We start from the raw sequence: 14,601 nt of genomic DNA on the forward strand, positions 1-14,601 counted from the left end.
AAAATAATGGCACTTACTAGGCGTTCAATAAAGATTGGTTCATGAATGATTAAAACCTGTTGCATTCAGGATGGATGTTGGACAACTATTTGGGAGAAGCCTGTGAATACAGAAGTTCCTTGGGAGCAAACGAAATGACAGCACGTGGAAGAATTTTATGAAGCATGAAGGAATATGAGGAAAAATAATGATGTTATACCATCCATATCTTAGGGTCAGTGCATTCTAATTTGTTCTGTTGAAAATGGAACTTGAGTAAGCAGCTTCTGACAGGTTACAGTGTGTCAACAGGAAGAAGAAAAGAAGGGTCTCATTTACTACCGGCTATACAAGCCCCATAAGGTGACGGTCTCCTCTCTTATTTTATATTTTTTTTACCTTTTATCATGAAACATTTCAAACATATACAAAAGAGAGAAGAGTATAATAAACCCTCATATCCACCACACAGCTTCAACACTTATTGATGTTTTGTCTATTTTGGACTAACCAAAGTAAAGCAAAATAGGGCTTCGCAGTTTACTTTAAGGATTGTTTGAAAAGCATATGTAAATAAATGTTCTAGAACTAGGTCAACATTCTTTGGGAAAATTTAGAGATAACATGTACTCCCAGAGCCTATTTACATGTATTTTTCGACATCTGGCTAACAATTCCTCTTTGAGTTAGATGATTACAACATCCCAAACTCTGCACAATCTCCTGATGAGTGTATATAATAGAGTCACTGTACTTGTCTCTAAAAAAACAATTTATTTATTTTCAGAACTTTAGAAAATTGTGTCTGTGTTCCCATCTGGGGTACAAAGAACCAGTGAGTCCCATTTGTTGTGGTTCCTGCATTTGATGGCTCCAGATGTGCCACCACCAAGCTAGTCTTATGACAATCTAGAAGGCAAGTTGGTGAGAAAGCTTGCATTTCTGGGTTCATTGACTGTTTGTAAAAAGAATCTTTGAGTGTGAAAATGTATAGTCTTAAGGCAAAACATTAGGGAATAATTAGCAGTTTCACGATGAATACAAGTAATTTATTGAACATTATTATTATTTACTTGGTCCAACCATTTATTTAAATATATAGTGATGTTTCTTTTTTTTTTTTTTTTTTTGAGACGGAGTCTCGCTCTGCCGCCCAGGCTGGAGGGCAGTGGCCGGATCTCAGCTCACTGCAAGCTCCGCCTACCGGGTTCACGCCATTCTCCTGCCTCAGCCTCCCGAGTAGCTGGGATACAGGCGCCCGCCACCTCGCCCGGCTAGATTTTTGTATTCTTTTAGTAGAGACGGGGTTTCACCGTGTTAGCCAGGATGGTCTTGATCTCCTGACCTCGTGATCCGCCCGTCTTGGCCTCCCAAAGTGCTGGGATTACAGGCTTGAGCCACAGTGCCTGGCCGATGTTTCTTTATTACTGGATTTAGCTTCTCTACCTTTTCTTTCCTTCTTCATAGTAACTGATTTGTATTTTCTACTTTTAGTGCAAAGTCATCCATGAGGTGCTAAGTTGTACTCTGACAGTGGGAACTAAACTCTAAACATTAATTAAACCGTTGTTTAAAAACATATGCATCATATCATGCTTGTTGAATGTAGTTTCATGTTAAGCCCATTGTATTACCTGATATATATTTGTTGAAGGAGCAAGGTTGAGTGACCCCCTTCCAGATACTTTTCTAGTGACTCATGTTTTAATATCATATTAATGTGTGGCTTTCATCATATTAAAGAAATCTCAGCTACCAACTACAGTATTTTGGGGGATTCAAAATCCATATTGATAATCTTTCTAACTTTCTGAACTATTGGCTCCTTAACTTGATCTTTGTGACTTTCATCTCATTCTGCCTCAGATCCTCTTTGGTATAGCCAGCCATACCTTAGTTTTCACCATCACCCTCAACTTCTCCACATCTGAGACTGTCAAACATGAAAAGTTTCCTCTGACCACTCCCTATCTTTCTATCTCTCCTATAACTTCATACCTTCTGACCCATTCTTCACATCCTTAGATCCAGTCCCTTTGCTCTTCCCCATCCGCTAGTCTTCCTGATTTCACAGGACATCATAAGGCACCTCATGAGTCCCTAGGACAACTTTTCTCACTTTGCCCTCGCCAGCATTCTAATGACTCATCTCACTGTTGTTCTGTCATACCTGTTCTGCCAATTTCCAGCCCTAGTTAAGGAAACCATCTGTATCTTCTTTACCCCTTTCTTGGCAGCTGAACATTTCTGGAGAACATACCATAACCAGACTGACTGACTGCTCTAAAAGTTGTACTATCCAGTTTGTCTTGGAACTCAACAACACTGGACGTTCCTTTTCTCACCTCTCGTTCATTCACATAGTTCTATCTGTTGTTTCACTCCTCTGCAGTCTCATCAAATTTCTACATCTACCTCTAACCTCTTTTGCCACCTAATTTACCAGAAGCTGGAGGTCATCTGATAAGAATAACTTACAAATATCATTTTGTCCAAATTATTACCTGCTCACTTTATCTTCCCCCAGTTTCTGAAGAATTTTTGTGATTTTCTTCTAAAGCCAGTGTTTTCATCCACCCTTTTTCTCTCTTCCCTTCCCATGTACTCTTTGATTTTGCTCTATCAATCATCTCTTCCCCTTACATTTTCTAGGCCTTGCTCTCTTCCAGTCCTCCCCTTAATACCTGCAAACTGTTCCTCTCCTGCCCTAAGGAGACTCTCCCTGGACTCTAATTTCCATTCTTTGCATTTCTATCTCTCTCCTTCTTCTTTATCCACAAACTTCATCCATCTTGGTTTCTTCTCCCACTTAATCCTAAGCACCTTCAGCCCCTGAAAAGTTCGAGAGCCAAAAACCTCTTAGACCTTCTGCTCAAATTCTGTTTTCAGCAGAATTTGACAACATGGACCACCCTTTCCTCACTAGAACCCTCATCTCCACTGGAATTCATGTTGCATTCTCTTCTCCTACTGCTTCATGAACTGCTTCTGTGTAGTTTCCTTTCAGGATTCCTCTTCTCCCCCTTTAGAATAGGCCCGTTAAATGTAAGCTTTCTGAAGATTCAGTGTTCAGTCCTCTCTTTTAACTCTCAATAGTCCCTTGGTAATCTCATCCTATCTTATGACTCAATTGTTTAATTGCTCTACCTCTTACCTTTGTGAGAATGACTCCTACCTCTGTCCCTTTAGCCCTCATCTGTCTTCCCCTGATCAGACCCTTATTTCTAACTGGATGCTGAGCATTCCATGTTGATGCATTGCAGACACTTTAAACTCTGATCTAAATTCAACTCATCACTTTTTACTGGTGTGTTTTTGATCTTGGCTGATGAATCCAATGGCATCTCCTTCCACGATTATTTTTCAAATCCATCTTCTCTGTTCACTCCCTTCTTCAGAAACTCATTAACTCTTCTGTGGACTATTGCAATAGCATGTTAAAAAAGTCTCTCTGGTTTCAGTTTGTCTTCCTCGAGTTAGCAAAAAATAGCAAAATAACTGTACCATTCACAGTGATTTCTTCACATTATAGAAAGCTCTTTCTTGGCCAGGCGCGGTGCACCACACCTGTAATCCCAGCACTTTGGGAGGCTGAGGTGGGCAGATCACCTAAGGTCAGGAGTTCGAGACCAGCCTCACCAATATGGTGAAACCCCCATCTCTACTAAAAATACAAAAATTAACCGGGTGTGGTGGCATGCACCTGTAGTCCCAGCTACTCGGCAGGCTGAGACAGGAGAATCGCTTGAACCCGGGAGGCGGGTTGCAGTGAGCTGAGATCACACCACAGTACTCCAGCCTGGGTGACAGAGCAAGACTCCGTCAAAGAAAGAGAGAGAGAGAGAGAGAGAGAGAGGGAAAGGGAAAGGGAACTGTCTTTCTTTGGCTTACTTGTCTTTCTCTGTCACCTCGAATGTCACATTTTTGAACACTGCTGCTAGTGTGATCTTCCTAAGGTTCAGATATGACCAAGTCACACTTCCAATTCAAAGACTTTTATATCCTACCCCTTTCCTCTGTAGTCAAAGATCTCCATGATTTGGTCTGAATCCATCTCTCTTGTCTTATCTCCACTCCATTCTTGCAGCCTGGTCTGTGGCAAGTCTCTCAAACAGACCAGGGTCTCAGTTGCCTTTTCTTAGACTATTACCTCTGTCTGGTGGCCTTCCTCCTAGATCAGCTTTTGTAGAACCCCCAGAAGGCCAGAGTAGGACCCTGAAAAGTTCAGGGCCCATGGTCAGGGACCTCATTCAAATCATTCTCTTTCAAAATGCTCTGTCTCCATCACCAAAGTCAGAAAAAGAGTCACCCTGCATTATCAAATGCTTGGTTAATATCTGGAACACAGAACTGAGTACAGTCTGTTTTTGCACCCACATGTATGTTTCTCTTCTCCATTAAAGCATACATCTTGGAAGAGAGGGACACAGCCTAATTCATTTTTGTATCCAACCCAATGAATGTGAAGCACTCCCACAGTAGGTGTCTCATTGTTTATTGAATTGTTGAATTCTATATCAAGCTTTGACTTGATTTAATTTATAGAATTAAGAATCAATTTAGCTTATTTTGGGGAGCAAGATTTTTATTTTGTTTTCCTTAATAATTTAGTCTTTATTATAATATACATTTTCTCCTTATAATAGAACTTCCATAATAGAAATTATTTAGCGGACAAAAAGTCATGATATTCATCATATCAAAACAAGCCATTGGCAATATAGCAAATAATAACATGCTAAAAGGAAGACACAGTGCATGTGAAAGAATATATGCAAATATCAGGGAAGCTTCTGATTATAATTGAAAGAGATCATGTATGTAAAGTGTTTCCTAATTATCTGGTACAAAGTCAATGCTCAGTAAATGTTACCTCTTATTTTTATACAGCAAGTAAAGTAGCTGGAAAAAAATAATTTGCTTATTCCCATGTAGTCTACATATTTTTGTGTTTCAGCTGATATTGACTTTGAACTGCATTCACCTTTTTAGTCAGAATCAGATATGTCTTTTCATAATTTCAAGAGCAAGTAACAAAGAGTAAGGCATGTGAGAAGTTATCATGATGCAATTAACCATGTGCACTATTGATGAGGACTTGGCTTCCCTCTGTACTACTTGATATTCAGTGAAATAAACAATGGTGATAATTGTCACATTCCTAACAAAGACATCTGCTAAACCAGGCAACTCGAGCAAAGCTGTTTGCTACTGACAGCTTGCTTCAAATGTGAATGTTGCCATTAAGAAAAAATAGCATTTCTGTATGTATCACATTACCTAATATGTTGAGTTGGCAGTGTTTCATCTGGAGACCAAAAGACCTATGCCTAATCATTAAATTCAGCATTCAAACTTCTATATTTGCATAAGGAACTATTAAAAGATCTTTAATTTTTTGTCATGTTAACGTAAGTGTGATATATCCAAATGATAAAGAAAATCCCACAGTTCAGAGTGGTATCAACTGAAGGGTAAAAGTCTCCTTTTCCATTGTCTCTACTCCTATTACTCCTCCCTAGAGATTATCTTTTGGATTGCACATTATGTAAAAACCACACAAAATAATCATAAGAATCAACCAACTCCACTTCACTTTGTATATGACCTTGAATTTCAGAAAATTCTAATGCTGCATGATGCCAAAAGACAAATCACGCTTGATCTTAGCCAGAAGGCTGAGAAGCGATCCAAAAGACAAATCATTACAGCTTTTGATTTGTCAACTAATGTCATAATAAAAATCTACATTTAAAAGTAATATTCCAAAAGATCCAGAAGAATAAAAGCTTTACTCTCTATTCCCTCATCTAATGATTCATCACCAAGAAGTATCTGAAGCAGTATAATCCTTAGGCCAGAGTGAGAATGTCCCCTGAGCCTGAACCCCAAACATTTGAGGTTTCCACTCTGTCCTTTCTTGGGCCCTGCCCCTCTTCATGGGGTAAGGTATCTGCGTTGCTAAAGGGATGTATTCACTCAGAGAGTCTGTATGCCCTCATCAGACCACATTTGGGGTAGCCAGGATGAAAGAATTCCCAGCTCACATGGCCCAAGCAACTTCCATGACTTCTTCTGCACCTCCACCCTCCCACGGGTAGATAGCCATGGACTGGGGACTAAGAGGGTATGGAACTTTGAAGAGTTTGAGAAATCTAAATTAAAACCTAATCTTTCAGGGTTTTATAAAGGTGTCCAGGCAGGAGGATTTAAGTATTTATGTAACAGTTTATTTTGCTTTGTTTGTAACTTTAAAGTATTTAGAGTTTTAAAGTCAACATGAGATGTTGACTTCAATATGTGCTTTTGACTCAGATCCCCCAAATGTTAGCAGGTAGGCCTGATTTGAAGATCATGTTATTGTGAAGCTCACGTAATTAAATGTCCTTCCACGAGAGTTGTGTTTCTAACAGCTCTTTGGAACCAAGGCAAAATGAATTTTACTCTTTAAATCACTAGTTTTTTTTAAATGAGTAACTTCTGATTTCAAATTATTCTGTCCCTGTTATATATCTGTTGTTAAAATACTCAGGGAAGGAATATTGCAGTAGAGGTAGGACAGAGATTGACTTTGTTAATCTTTTTTGAAAATACACATTTTCATAGCTTGCTTTTCATTTGGAACAATTTCTTATAGATCTGCCATTCTGTACTTACTCTCCTGTTTTTTACTATCCATAAATTTTCTTTCTTTGATAATAAGAGCTTTTCAGAACAGAAAATTTTATTTATGCCCACCCTCACTTTACATAAAAAGAAACAGGATACTGTGGAAGGGTAGCATGATCTTTTAGGCATTTAGGAGTTTTGGTTGTAGGAGATTAGTTCATACAGGTTTGCCAGGCTCAAATCATTTTACACTTAAAAAAAAAAAAAAAAAAAGCCGGGCGCGGTGGCTCACGCTTGTAATCCCAGCACTTTGGGAGGCCGAGGCGGCGGATCACGAGGTCAGGAGATCGAGACCACGGTGAAACCCCGTCTCTACTAAAAATACAAAAAATTAGCCGGGCGCGGTGGCGGGCGCCTGTGGTCCCAGCTACTCAGGAGGCTCAGGCAGGAGAATGGCGTAAACCCGGGAGGCGGAGCTTTTCTGTGAGCCGAGGTCGAGATCGCGCCACTGCACTCCAGCCTGGGCTACAGAGCGAGACTCTGTCTCAAAAAAGAAAAAAAAAAAAAAATATATAGAGTTACAAGAGTGGAAGATGTAGCATTTGAGGAAAACGCTTGCTTCTCAACTATGATCTCGTTTTACCCAGGGTCCATCTCACTGCCTATTTATACAGTCATATAAACAAGTGTTAACAAAATTAGTTAAATAGGTATTGCATTTACACGGTTAATGTATGTGTGCTAACAACATTGAAGATTTTTTTTGTTACTTCAGAGCGAGCCTCTTTGTTCTTTCTTGAGTGTTGTATAGAACTGTTCTATTATATGACTATCCTGTAATTTATATATTTTTATTAATAACCCTTTTTATTTTTTTTTTGACGGAGCGTTGCTCTGTCTGCCAGGCTGGAGTGCAGTGGCGCGATCTCGGCTCACTCCAACCTCTGCCTCCCGGGTTCAAGCGATTCTCCTGTCTCAGCCTCCGGAGTAGCTGGGACTACAAGCGCCTGCCACTACGACCATCTAATTTTTGTATTTTTAGTAGAGATAGGGTTTCACCATATTGGTCAGGCTAGTCTCAAACCCCTGACCTCAGGTGATCCATCCTCCTCGGCTTCCCAAAGTGTTGGGATTACAGGCGTGAGCCACCGCGCCCGGCCTAATAACCTTCATTTTTAAGAGCAGTTTTATATTTGCAAAAATATTGTGAAGATAGTACAGAGAATTTTCATACACCAGGCAGACAGATTCCCCTATTATTAACATCTTACTTTAGTATGGTACACTTGTTACAATTATTGAGCCAATACTGATTTATTATTACTATCTAAAGTGTATACTTTATTCAGATATCCTTAGTTTTATCTTTTCCTGTTTCAGAATATTATACTATGTTTAGTCATCAGTTCTCAGATTCCTCTTGTCTGTGGAAGTTTCTTGTTTTTGATGACCTTGACAGTTTTGAGGAGTACTGGTCAGATATTTTGTAAAGTGTCTCTTAATTGAGATTTATACAATTTATTTTATTTATTTATTTTTGTTTTTGTTTTTGTTTGAGACAGATTCTTGTTCTATCGCCCAGGGTGGAATGCAGTGGCACAATCTTATCTGATTGCAACCTCTGCCTCCCAGGTTCAAGCAATTCTTGTGCCTCAGCCTCCCAAGTAGCTGGGACTACAGGCATGCACCACTATGCCCAGCTAATTTTTGTAATTTTTGTAGAGACGGGGTCTCACCATGTTGGCCAGACTGGTCTCGAACTCCTGACCTCAGGCGATCCGCTTGCCTCAGCCTCCTAAAGTGCTGGGATTACAGGCATGAGCCACTGAGCCCTGCCTAATTTATTTTTGTACAAATATATTTTGTACAAAAAAAGCCCTTTTGATGGATGTTTGGCTTTTTTCCCCAATCCTTTGCTATTACAAACAGTGAGGCAATAAATAACAGTGTATATATGTAATTTCACATGTTGCAGGTGTAAAGGATAAATTCCCAGAAGTGACATTGGCAGGTTAAAGTGTAAATGCATTTGTAATTTTGATATTATTACCAAATTACCTTCCATAAGAATCTTGCCAGTTTATGCTGCATGCATAAGAGTGCCTGTTTCTTGACAGCTTTGCCAATAGGGCATGTTGTAAAACTTTTAGATTTTCACCTGTCTGATAGAAGAAAACTAGTTATCTGTGTGGTTTTACAATTTTGATAACATTTCTCTGATTATGAATGAAGATGAAGTATTTTACATTTATTAACACTTATTATAGACTCTTTTCCATTCTATTTTTCTAGGTATTTATATATTATATTATATATATATAATGTATATATAAATATATATAATATATATAAATATATATATATATGAAAGCTATTGCTTTCCGAATAATAATTTCACAATATGGAGATGGTTTCAGCTCAATATCTTAGGGATGCTTGCCATGTGCCTCTATATTAGGGCTTGTATTCATATGTTGAATCCTGTTCTCAAATGCAATAGTTATTAACAGGCTGGTTTCCAAGAAACTATTATTAGCCATCTTAAGAGATGTCTGAGGAAGGTTGCAGCTCTGGTTTCTAGTAAAAATGTTGATCTGTGATGTGTTTCCTTTACTATCTTGTACCTTTCTTACTCGTGTCAGCTAGGACCTGTATTGTTCCATCATTTTTTTCTATGGAGAGCAGAGATCATCACCCAGGTATAAAAAAGTGAACTTAGCACTATCCCGCTTTATCGGCAAGCTGCAAAAATGCTGCAGTCACATCTACAAAGGAGGTGCCCATCCTGGGCGAAGCATTTATTCTGCCAAAGGGAGAAAGATACTATATTATAATTGCCCTAGGAAGTAAATTAATTCTGAAGTATTTTGAAGGAAAGGATCAGTGTGTACTTTTCATCTTCATGTAGAACCTTCATGTGTATTGGGAAGATCTTATGAATGATCTCAAGAATAAGCGTCTCAAATGCAGGCAATGACAAAATCATGGCTTCAAGGATAGAAGAAAATTGCATAGTTCTCTCTTTTCCTCTAATTTCTTTAATTTAATAAATCAACAGTTTATTGTGGGCCTTTCATCTTGTTAGATACTGGTATGGGCTCTGGAGATATAAACATGCTATGACACACTCTCTGATGCCCAATATAATTATAATTTAAGTGAAGGAGACAGACTTAGGAAAAGATAATTATGAATTTATGAATTTATGTTTTAAGTGATATTAAAGAGAAATGCACAAAGGGTGTAACAGAGACAAATAATTATCTAGGAGATTGGTGGTAGGAATAGAGAGGTAAATAAGAGGAAGTAGGATATTACAGACAAGATGGTATTTAAGGAGGAGTGAAAAAGATTGAGAGAGACTGAATTGTCTAGTATTATATGAACCCTGACTCAACTGATCCCTTTAGAAGAAGGCCATCTTTCCTAAAGAATAGGGCCTTACCCTGGTCTTTTGTATGATGATTTTAGGTGGCATACTGATATGACTTCAGATAAAATTGGTTTACTCAGAAAATTATTCTCTTTGAATCCATCTGTTTGGAACTGGTAACCTCTTTTGATATCTTCTAACACTTACATTACTTTTTAAATATAGAGATATTGGGCTCAGGTCCAGAGCCTTCAGGAAGCAATTGCATTTAATAATAATATATTATTTTCATCGTATTTACTTAGAAGATAACTTTCTATTTCTGGCAAATGATGCTGGTTTGCTACTTATAGGTGTGATATAAAGTTATTTATTCACTTATTCACTCAACAAATATTTGTTGAGTACCTTCTGTGTGCCAGGCACTGTTCAATGAACTTGTGAATAAAATATTAGTGGATAAAACAAAAACTCCTGTTCTGAGGACCCTATAACATAGCTTATTATTTTGCTTGATTATTGTTTTTTAAGTTTAAAAATGGGTTTAATTTTGAGTTAGTAAGTAAATAATGATACATACCGTAGCAGCATAGGATACAGGTGAGAGATAGTGTAGAGGAGAAATGAAGATGAATGCTACATCAAATTACCTAAGGTTGAATCCTAGTCCTACCACCTATTAGTTCTGTGACCTTGAATAAGTTGCTTACTTTTTTGTGCCTCATTTTCCTCCCTTGTCAAATATTGTGATAATTCAATACACGTTGATTGTTGTTGTTGATATTACTATTATTACATAGATTGTCAAAAATCCTGAAATTTATATTCAAATGACTGAGTTTGGGAAAATATTGGACTAGATTGTTTAAACAGTTTTTTAAAACAAGGCAGGGTCTGGGCTTACTTTTCTTCTTAGCATTTTATTTTGACATAATTTTAGACTTACAGAAAAGTTACAAAAATGGAACTAAGAATTCCCATGTACGCTTCATCCAGCTTCCCGTAATGTTAACATTTTATGTAACCATATTACAATGGTCAAAACTAATGAATTAACATTGGTATAATACTATTATTAGTTAAACTACAGACTTTATTTGTATTGCCCTGGTTTTTCCAACATCATTTTTCTTTTTTGGGATCCAATTTGGTATCCCACATTGCGTTCATTTATTTACTTATTTTTGGTTTTTCTTTTCTTTCTTTCTTTTTTATTTTTGAGATGGAGTCTCTCTCTGTCGCACAGGCTGGAGTGCAGTTGCGTGATCTTGGGTCACTGCAACCTCCACCTCCTGGGTTCAAGTGATTCTCCTACCTCCGCCTCCCAAGTAGCTTGGATTACAGGCCCACGCTACCACACCTGGCCAATTTTTGTATTTTTAGTAGAGACGGGGTTTCGCCATGTTAGTCAGGCTGGTCTCAAACCCTGACCTCAAGTGATCCTTCTGCCTTGGCCTCCCAAAGTGCTGGGATTACAGGCATGAGCCACTGCAACCGGCCCCACATTGCATTTAGTTGTTATGTCCTTTTAGTTGCCAACTATGTATTGTCAACTATGACTCTATGTAGACTCGGTGTCTCTTTGACATTCATGACTTTCACATTTTTGAAGAGTACTGGTCAGGTTTTTGTAGAATGTTCTTCAGTTTTCTGTGTCTGATGTTTTCTCATGATTAAATCAAGTTTATGCCTTTTTTGACAAGCATACACAGAAATGATGGACCCTTCTCACAACATCATGATTGGGGATTCATGATACTGATATGTCTTATTATAGTAATGCTAGTCTCCTTCACTTGGTTAAGGTGCTATTTGCCAGGTTTCTCCACTACAAAGTTACTATTTTTACCTTTATCACTAATAAATATCTTGGGGAAGATATGTTGAAATTGAAAATATCCTGTTTCTATTCCACTGATTTTAAGCATCCATTAATGGATCTTGCCTGCAACAAATATTAGTGTGGTGTTCTGTTTTTAATTTTCTATTTCCCTCATTTTTTCTATATTTATTAATTGGAATTTTATGTAGGCTGTCTCTTTTGTCCCATTAGTTTTTAAAAATTCAATTATTTGTTAATATCAATATGAATTCATAAATATTTATTATGTGAATTATAATCCAATGCTATTGTTATTTACTTTTTGCTCAAATTGCTTCAGCTGTGGCCACTGAGAGCTCTTTCTGGTTGGCCCCATGTCTTCCTGACATGCCCCCATTATTTTTTGAGCACTTCTTACTTTTTTGGCACCACGTGATGCCTCAGACTCACCTTGTGTTTTCCCTGCCCCGGCCTCTACAAGCACTTCTCCAAAGAAAGTCTTAAATAAAGTAAAATTTTGCAATATAAAAGTTAAACAGGGCTGAGCATGGTGGCTCACACCTGTAATCTCAGAAATTTGGGAGGCTGAGGCCAGAGGATCACTTGAGGCCAGAAGTTCAAGATCAGCCTAGCCATTATGGCAAAACCCCATCTCTACTAAAAATACAAAAACTAGGCTGGGCACAGTGGCTCACACCTGTAATCCCAGCACTTTGGGAGCCTGAGGCAGGTGGATCACCTGAAGTCAGGAGTTCAAGACCAGCCTGGCTAACATGGCAAAACCTTGTCTTTATTAAAAATACTGAACTTAGCAGGGAATGGTGGTGTAATGTAATCCCAGGAGGCTAAGGCAGGAGAATCCCTTAAACTTGAGAGGCAGAGGTTGGAGTGAACAGAGACTGTGCCACTGCACTCTAGCCTGGGCAACAGAGTGAGACTCCATCTCAAAAAACAAATAATAAATAAAAATAAAAATACAAAAATTAGCTGGTGGTCTAATTAGCTGTAATCCCAGCTACTCAGGAGGCTGAGGCAGGAGAACTGCTTGAACCTGGGAGGCAGAGGTTGCAGTAAGCCAAGATTGTGCCACTGCACTCCAGCCTGGGTGACACAGCAAGACTCTCTCTCAAAGAAAAGAAAAAAAAGAAAGAAAAAATATTAAGAATATGACATTTAAATGTAAAACACTTTAATTAAAAATTGTTTTAAAAACCAAGATAAGGTTTAACAGATGAAAGTGGCATACCTTTTTTTCTTAGAATTTGACTGCCACTTGAATTAAAGTTTTCCTCACTGTGCTAGGTTAGTAGAATTAATCAGATGATCAAAACATTATATCATGGGGCAGTGGAAGGATGTTATATTTTGAGTGAATAATAATGTAATTCACAGCATAAGAATTAAGAGCAGACAATCTAGAGTCAGAATGGCTGGGCTAAAATCCTAATTCCACCACTTATTAGCTGTGTGACACCAAGCAAGTTACTTGACTTCTCCCAACCTCAATTTTCTAATGGGTAAAAATGAAGTTAATGACAGTACTTAGTTTAGGACGGGCGCGGTGGCTCACGCCTGTAATCTCACCACTTTGGGAGGCCAAGGCGGGTGGATCACCTGAGGTCAAGAGTTCGAGATCAGCCGATCAACATGGTGAAACCCCATCTCTACTAAAAATACAAAAATTAGCTGGGCGTGGTGGTGGGCACCTGTAATCCCAGCTACTTGGGAGGCTGAGGCAGGAGAATCGCTTGAACCGGGAACCGGAGGTTACAGAGAGCTAAGATCGCGCTATTGCACCAGCCTGGGCGCCAAGAGCGAAACTCCTGCGAATGTGGCGCTGTGAGGGGCGCGGAGCATGAGGGCTGTGCTCTGCAGCCTGCATGCGCTCAGGGCATCTGCCGCGCCCTGCCTGCCAAGGCCCTGGCAGCTGGGGGCGGGTGCCATCTGGACGCTGCGCACTGGACCTGTTCTGCTCTGGGTTCCTGAATTCACAGAGAAGCATTAATGGATAACAACAGAAAATGGTATTGGAACAGTGGGAATCAATAATTTTGGACAAGAAGCTTTGGGAGATGTTGTTTACTGTAGTCTGCCTGAAGTTGGGACAAAATTGAACAAACAAGATGAGTTTGGTGCTTTGGAAAGTGTGAAAGCTGCTAGTGAAATCTATTCTCTTTATTCAGGAGAAGTAACTTAAACTAATGAAGCTCTTGCAGAAAATCCAGGACTTGTCAACAAATCTTGTTATGAAGATGGTTGGCTGATCAAGATGACACTGAGTAACTCTTCAGAACTAGATGAACTCATGAGTGAAGAAGTGTATGAGGAATACATGAAATCTACTGAGGAGTGATAATGGAACCCCTAAATAAACTAGTATAAATTATGCAACCCAGCAGAATTGTCTTAAATTAGCGGTAGATAGAAGACTTAGAATGGCAACTTTTAGCATTACCGATGGGAGAAAAACTACTGTTAACACTAATGAAAGAAAATGCCCTTTATCTTTCAAATGATTATAGATAAACATAATATTCTTCTTTTCTTACAATACCCTATGATTTTGTATACTAGGTTCTAGTATTCAGAATTCATTAAATTATCCATGGTAAAAACTAGGTATAAAAATTATATAATATTTGCAGATGGCATGATTGTATATTTAGAAAACCCCATCATCTCAGTCCAAAATGTCCTTAAGCTGATAAGCAACTTCAGCAAAGTCTCAGGATACAAAATCAATGTGCAAAAATCGTAAACATTCCTATACACCAATAATAGACAAACAGAGAGCCAAATCATGAGTGAATTCCCATTC

At 38.5% G+C, this 14,601-nt stretch overlaps 1 pseudogene; it reads left to right on the forward strand.

Annotated features, from left to right (window-relative positions):
* LOC103227366 (glycine cleavage system H protein, mitochondrial-like) overlaps nucleotides 1–14,226 on the forward strand; it is a 32,858-nt pseudogene extending 18,632 nt beyond the window's left edge.
* The last annotated feature ends 375 nt before the right edge of the window (nucleotides 14,227–14,601 follow it).

This window comes from Chlorocebus sabaeus, chromosome 21 (assembly GCF_047675955.1).
Source record: "Chlorocebus sabaeus isolate Y175 chromosome 21, mChlSab1.0.hap1, whole genome shotgun sequence".
NCBI lineage: Eukaryota > Metazoa > Chordata > Mammalia > Primates > Cercopithecidae > Chlorocebus > Chlorocebus sabaeus.